This window comes from Macrobrachium rosenbergii, chromosome 9 (assembly GCF_040412425.1).
Source record: "Macrobrachium rosenbergii isolate ZJJX-2024 chromosome 9, ASM4041242v1, whole genome shotgun sequence".
Classification (NCBI taxonomy): domain Eukaryota; kingdom Metazoa; phylum Arthropoda; class Malacostraca; order Decapoda; family Palaemonidae; genus Macrobrachium; species Macrobrachium rosenbergii.
In genome coordinates, this window is record NC_089749.1 from 46,846,786 (window position 1) to 46,854,320 (window position 7,535).

A 7,535-nucleotide genomic window follows, 5' to 3' on the forward strand; every position below is an offset into this window, starting at 1 on the left:
ATAACGGATCAATTTTTGGTTAGAGCAAAAGTTTAGATACATGAAAGTTCAATTAAAAAAGGAAAGAGATGACTAGACAAATGGAAGAATAATCAAAAGAGATGAGTTTGATTAGGGACAAGTAAGTACAGTACATAAGGAGACAATGTGCATGCGCACGAGCATGTACTTATATGAACAAATAATTTCAAACAACCTCATAGATACAAAACTCATATGTGGAGGCAAACGAAGCCACAAATAGATTTCACCATCATAATAACCAGTACTGACGGAAAACAAAAGAAAAAAAAAACTACGAACAAGAGTAGGCAGATCTGTATAGCACTGTTAATTTACCCGTCACTGTGCTAAAAAAAAAAAGAGGGGTAATCATTCTTTTAGCCTTTCCGACAATACACCACCAAACAGGACTTTTCAAAACACGGGAAACCACACGTCCGGAAGTTGATTATGTACGCTAATCATTTTATTATCGCAGCTAATCATTACATACGAGTTAATCAACACGATTTTTCAGACTACACCAGTAACCCATCAACATCTGACAAAAACTATATCAGCCAGTTTCAATAATTATAACATTAATTAATTGTTTTATCTTGTAGCTACATAGATGCAGGCACAAACCGTAAAAACCAACGGTTGCAAAAATTCATAGCAGCAAGTATCAGTAATTACAGCATTAATTAGGCTAAGTACTAAACCATAAAACATCCCTAGCATCTTTTTTGAGTACGCTCAGATCATAAGCTCCGATATATCGCGGGGAAAAATAATATTTCATATTTGGTTCCGATAATGGAGTACCTGACGATTGCATCATCCGTGTTACCCACCTGTTTGACAGATGCTTAAAAACACCTTGCGTCGATGTTATCAAACAGCTTTGCCAGCCTCCTTAGCTCAGAGGTAGAGCACTGGTCTCGTAAACCAGGGGTCGTGAGTTCGAACCTCACAGGGGGCATGTTTTGTATGGGGTTATGATTAAAGGCACAGTGGTACGTCTTAAAGGGGTACGTCATGTTCGACTACTTTCTAGTGTGACAGAAAAACGGACGTTATCGGAACAGCCCATCGTCAGTGCATCGTTTTTGTAACACTTAGTAAAAGGAATATTCAACAGTTCGTAAACCAGAATGTTCGATAAAGTCCAAAACAAGGATGGTGTACTTTGATTCAAAACATAGTTTAAAAAAGCGTCTTGCAAAGGAAAACGTTCTGTAGCGTCTTTTAAAATAATGTTAGCGTCACGATGACAATTACAGATAACAGTACAAACTATGTTGCACGCCTTCGGAATATACCACCATCAATTATTGCAGAGGAAAAACGTTTTGTAACAGACATCACAAAGAGGACGTCATGCTGACGAGTACATTCGTCTGTTGGTACACACTGGCAGAAAGATACGAGCGTTCTGCACAGAAAAACGTCGTTATGTACTAGCAGCAAAGAGCAACGTTTTGCAACGTACGTTACAATAGGAACATTACTGTTCTATTCTGGTAAACATTGGGAGACCTACATAAGGAGCAGCCTATCTTGAAGGAAACGTTTTCATAGGTAAATACTTATCAGCTCTCAGAAAAGAAAATGTTAGTGGTGTATTTTAAAACGGGTACATTATGCTTTACTGTACGTTTGTGTAACGGCACAAACTGACATTAACCTGTCATTTTAAGTTTGAAAATACATACTAAAATGGTTTTAAGGGAATGTTGCGCACAAGAAATTTTTAACGACATGTTTTAATAAAACTTTCCGACCATTAACATGAAGAATTTACATTTCTTGAACCACTTTCATGTGAAAAATTTTATCCAAATATTCTGTGCACAGTCTGAACGATTACGCTTGCAAAAAAGACAACTTTCATTAGGAATATATGCTCCCGAAAATAAGCATGCACGCTATGCAGTGGAATCACTTCAATATGAGATAAAGCCTCTTTTTGACTGCATTTGATTATAAACATGTTTACATACAAAAAAACAAAAACACAACATACATACACATATAATATATATGCTATATATATATATATATATATATATATATATATATATATATATATATATATATATATATATATATATATATATATATATATTAATCTTAATCTTCCCTAAAAGGAATCGGCTCTCGAAATTACACAAGACAATGATCACTGCCGGATTCATACTTTGTACTTGAACGGCTGAACCGTGCATGATCCCCCTTACAGAAATTTCTGTAACATTAACAGTTCTGTAAATATACACAGAATGATCATCGGCAGAGCGCCTCCTTTCCAAATCTTCTTCCATGCCATCTGTCTATCCTTTATTACGTCATCATCTCCTCTCTCCAATACTTCCAAATGGTACACTCTTTTAATCTATATGTCATCACCAATTCTTTACTCACGAAAAAAACCATCTCCAAATCAATGATGCATCCTTCCACCTAAAGCAACCCTTTTACCACTTAATATTTGCACCCCAATACTACTTACTCTCTTCCAACATCCCTACTGACATATATTGCTACATCTTCTCAGTTTTCCTGCACTCTTAACCCTTGTTCACTTTTAATGTCGACCTTCTCCTTTAGCAAATACTCTTCAACGATTTCACTAGTACCTGAAGTTTCTCTTCACTATCCCAAATCGCCACTGAATAGTTTGCAAACGCCGGCCATTCCACACTCTCTTCACAACCCATGTTCCTATCATCAATTCTGCAACAAAAAAGTAACTTCAAACCTACTAACATAACATGCTGCGAAGAATTATATAAATCTATTTCAGCTCACACAAACGTACATTTATCAAATTCAGAGAGATTATTCTAGAGCTGGAGTAGACCCATCCTCACAATCTCGTAGTCTCAGTAGTTACTGCCTTTTAAGCTGAACTCCATGTACAGAATTTTACACTTGTATTATTATTAATATTCGCAGTTTGACAGAGATATGTACGTATATTATAAATGAAATATATTTTAATCCTCCCTCATAAAATGGCGCAGCTTTGTTACCTCATATGTATTGCTCCGATAAGTGTACCCAGAAAGTGAGAGGAAACCAAGAACACGGGATTTCACCGTGGTTGTTCTTTATATATATATATATATATATATATATATATATATATATATATATATATATATATATATATATATATATATATATATATGTGTGTGTGTGTGTGTGTGTGTATGTATATCTGTGTATACATATACAGTATATATACATACATATATCTTTAATATGGCTGCAAACCACCACATTCAACTATCCACCAGTGTTTTAAATACCTGTTTAGATCAACAGAGGCATATTGGCTTTCGCAGCTTTTGCAGTAAAAGTGTTCAAAGGTGTTTTCTGGACCTCTTTATTTTGCTGTCCAACCACTCCGACTACCTCTTTTCACCATCCCAAGTGCTGAATGGCGACAATGACCCAGTGCTTGGCAAGACAACCTTAATTTAAAAAATCATATCAAGTCTCAAAAATTGAGATCGGGGAATATTTTTCAAAAAATACTGGAAATTAGTTCATAATTTTTTCCTTCCGCATTTCACGTCAATTCCGGCTCGGTTAACAGCTTCTCTGTCCACCTCACCCTGTACAGCGTCACTTAACACAGAAACCAACAGCAACAACAACAGCAAAGACAACAACAATTAAACTGTCAATATGCAGGAGCCGACCCGTCTACTCTGAGATACCTTGTAGCTCAACTACTCTCCACCCCCTTACTAGACCAACCAATCTCAACACGCTATCTTTCCCTGTCTATCAGCCTCCCCCACCCTTTCACTGCTCCCACATTCCCACAAAATTTTCCTTTACCGACGTTAGGTCCACAGCAAAAGGAAAAAAGGAAAACGCAACAGAGTAGGGGGGTAGGAGGAGAGGAGAGAAGAGGAGAGGAAGGGTGTGTTCAGAAATGGAAGAGGAAAGACCAAGATAAGAGACTGATGTCAGTCTTGATGGATCTTGAATTGAAATCAATTGGCGCATTTCCCCCAGACCAGGCCTAATTCCCATAAAGCGATGCTTTTCCGGTCCACTGGCTGATGCCGGGCGACAAGGCGGCACGGACAGGAAGGAATCCTACGCGAAGGGGCAAGAGGAAGAAGCGGTATGCGAGGAAGAGGAGGATTGGGTGCACTACAATCGATGTACCAGAGAGAAGTGTTAATGAACGGAAGTGCCCAATGCACGTAAGAAACAATCACTTTCTTTGGCGTACTGATGCGATCAGCTGCCATCTTGAGTACCGTGTAAACAATTGTTTTCCTTTTACATCATGCCTATCGACGTAAACAGGCCAAGGATATGGCACTGAGAGAGAGAGAGAGAGAGAGAGAGAGAGAGAGAATAATGAACGAAGTTGCAGAAGACGCGAAGGAAACAGCAGCTTTGCTGAGCGTACTAAACGTTCATTCTCTTGCAGGATATGACGCTTCTGGGTTATTATACAAGCAATGGCCGGAAATGCATATCCTTCATTCCATCAAATCATGCGCTCCATGGTAAACTGAATTATTCAAATGTTTTTTGACAAATCACAGAATATTTAACTTTTCTCTATTTCATTTTTCTTTTTCCCTAATGCCCTAACCATTAATATAATAATTTTCCTCTGTACACTATCAGATTACATCACTTCATTTCCTCTTCAATAGACAGAGAAAGCCAATTAATAAATATAATACGGGAAAAATTGAAATTCCAAACGAATTGAATACAAGACATGGCAAACGAAATGAATTCTGATACTTCTTCCACTCCATAACTTATAAAAAGAAATTGAATTCGCTTAACAAATAATCTAACGGGAAAAAAATTAAAACAAAACCAAGATCAACTCTGATGTATCTTTCACTATTTAATTTACAGAAAGGAAATAATGTCATTTAAAACTGTTTCGACGAAAAAATATTCAAACGAGGCAAAATTCCGACACCACCGCCACATAAAAAAAACTTTTCCATCCATATTAAAAAGATAATCAATTTGCCATTTTAACGAAGAAGAAGAAGAAGAAGAAGAAGAAGAAGAAGAAGAAGAAGAAGAAGAAGAAGAAGAAGAAGAAGAAGAAGAAAAAGAAAGAAAGAAAGAAAATGGCCATCAGTGTTGAGAATCACTGGAAACCTTAAGCATGGAGAATGTTCAACCCGACTGGCATTTATGGAGCGATAAATAAAGGGTTTTTATAGCGTCTGTACCGAAGCTATAAATAAATACTTTTTTCAGGAGATATAGTTACAGCACTGTGCTCTCGCTGGATAAGGAAAGAAACACAAAACTTTACAAATTCAGTTCAGTCCTACTTTCCAGACAGAGAAACGGCCTTACTTTCCAAGAGAGAGAGAGAGAGAGAGAGAGAGAGAGAGAGAGAGAGAGAGAGAGAGAGAGAGAGAGAGACTTAGGCGGGGGGCTATAAGGGTAAGAGAAAAATAATAATATTTGAAAATAATGTTTTCTTAAATAAGAAAAAGCGCAGTAAATAAATTTTCAAACTAATATGCAATTTTTTCAACCGTGATCACTTACGAACCCTGTTTCTTAAACCTAGAAGACAACTGGAGTCAATTCATTATCAAAAGCCTAACTAAGAGGAAATGAGAGAGAGAGAGAGAGAGAGAGAGAGAGAGAGAGAGAGAGAGAGAGAGAGAGAGAGAGAGAGAGCTTGATTAGCAAGATACAGAGATCCAGAAAATATAGGAGTTGGAGTACGACTCTGAAGTTGGAACTCGGAGAAAAACACGCGGTTGCACTAAGAAGTAACAGTTAAGTGTTGAGGTGCTGGACAGCAAGATTGAAAAGAGAAAGGACAGAAGTTCTATATGTAAAAAGTGGATATAGCGAGAGGCCAAAAGGCAGTTGCAAACAACATTTAGTACTGTTTACAGTGCACCATGTGAGGTGCGATGATGGCACTAACCCCATACGCCGAAATTGTATTAGGAGATTCTATCGTTTTATCCATTACTTTTACAGTGTGTGTGTGTGTGTGTGTGTGTGTGTCAGAGAGAGAGAGAGAGAGAGAGAGAGAGAGAGAGAGAGAGAGAGAGAGAGAGAGAATACTGCGTTTTGACCGCTACTTCTCCTTGAACTCTTATACCTAGTATTCTCTTTTAGCCACGTTTTCTGCGAATTCTGTCACCTGCAGTGGCCATTCTAACATCACCTGGCTGAGCATGTTCGTCGTTTCTCTAACCATACTCTGGATCTTTAATAATAATAATAATAATAATAATAATAATAATAATAATAATAATAATAATAACAAAGTTTCATTGAAAAACCCACTTCATCACCAAAGCTGATTTTATATGCCACCTTTATTTTTCTTATAACCCCCTTTCTTGTGAGACGTAAATCACTCGCGCGTTGACCTACATTCTCATCACAGAGGGTATAGACACAGTCAGGTGTTGTTCTTCTCTTCTTTTGAATGTCACTAAGTAAGGTGTCATACCCTTCGTGACGAGATGAATGTAACTCGTCTGAATTTTTTAAGTCGACATAAAAGTGAGTATTAAGTAAAGCTGAGACTGCAAAATTTAACAGCAACTCAGCAGATGAACTCTTTTAGTTTCAATGAAACCTGTTTAACAGGGAACCTCCTTCCTGAATGGTAAAACTAATACAGATGATAATGATAATAAACAAAAACATTATCATCATAGTAACAAAATTTCTCTTCATGATTACTGCTCTCTCTCTCTCTCTCTCTCTCTCTCTCTCTCTCTCTCTCTTTCGTATATGGTGTTTATGAGGTTGCATTTGCACAAACGATTATTGACGGGTATTTCGTGCACTGTATATAAATTATTTAACGGAAAATACAACCTTGAAACCCATAATCACTTTAGTGTCTTTGAAACCTCGTACGGGAATGGATTTCCAGTGACGTCACATTTAAACCTCACAGATATTTCTATTATAATGAGATAATTATTAACTACCAAGTGGATGACCTCGTGCTCGTAATGAAATCCCCAGGGCCCGGGTAACAGCAGAGGCTGACAGTCCTCGTGTCACCGAGTTAAAGGAATTAATGAAACCTTTTGTAAGTAATACTGTAGGAATCTTTCCATTCTATAGATACCTATGCGTGCTAAAACACATGACCGAACTGAAAAGGAGAGAGAGAGAGAGAGAGAGAGAGAGAGAGAGAGAGAGAGAGAGAGAGAGAGAGAGAGAGAGGCCAATCAACACCTGGATGGAAAACTGAATATTAATTTATATAAAAAAGGGTGGTCGTGAAAGAATCTATCTATGCACGAAGTATCCCTCCAATCGGTTAACTGCTCGGCAAAGTGAAATTCAATGCAGGAGAATATTTACAAAAATAATAAACGAGGGAGCCAAGAACCAAGAAGCAAAATACCTGCGAACGAAGGTTCCTGAGGGAAGGTGGAAGAAAATACGAAATCATAATTTCTGGCGATTAAAAAGATTCACCTCCGAAAACAAAGCTGGACTTTATTCCTCGCTTTATGAAGACAGTGGATGGTTTTCTATAAACGTAACCC

The 7,535-nt window shown here is 37.5% G+C and overlaps 1 non-coding gene across 1 annotated transcript; it reads left to right on the top strand.

The window, feature by feature from the left end:
- Positions 1–895: 895 nt before the first annotated feature.
- On the top strand, positions 896–967 carry TRNAT-CGU (transfer RNA threonine (anticodon CGU)). Its single transcript has one exon. It is a non-coding gene; the product is annotated as a tRNA-Thr (tRNA).
- The last annotated feature ends 6,568 nt before the right edge of the window (positions 968–7,535 follow it).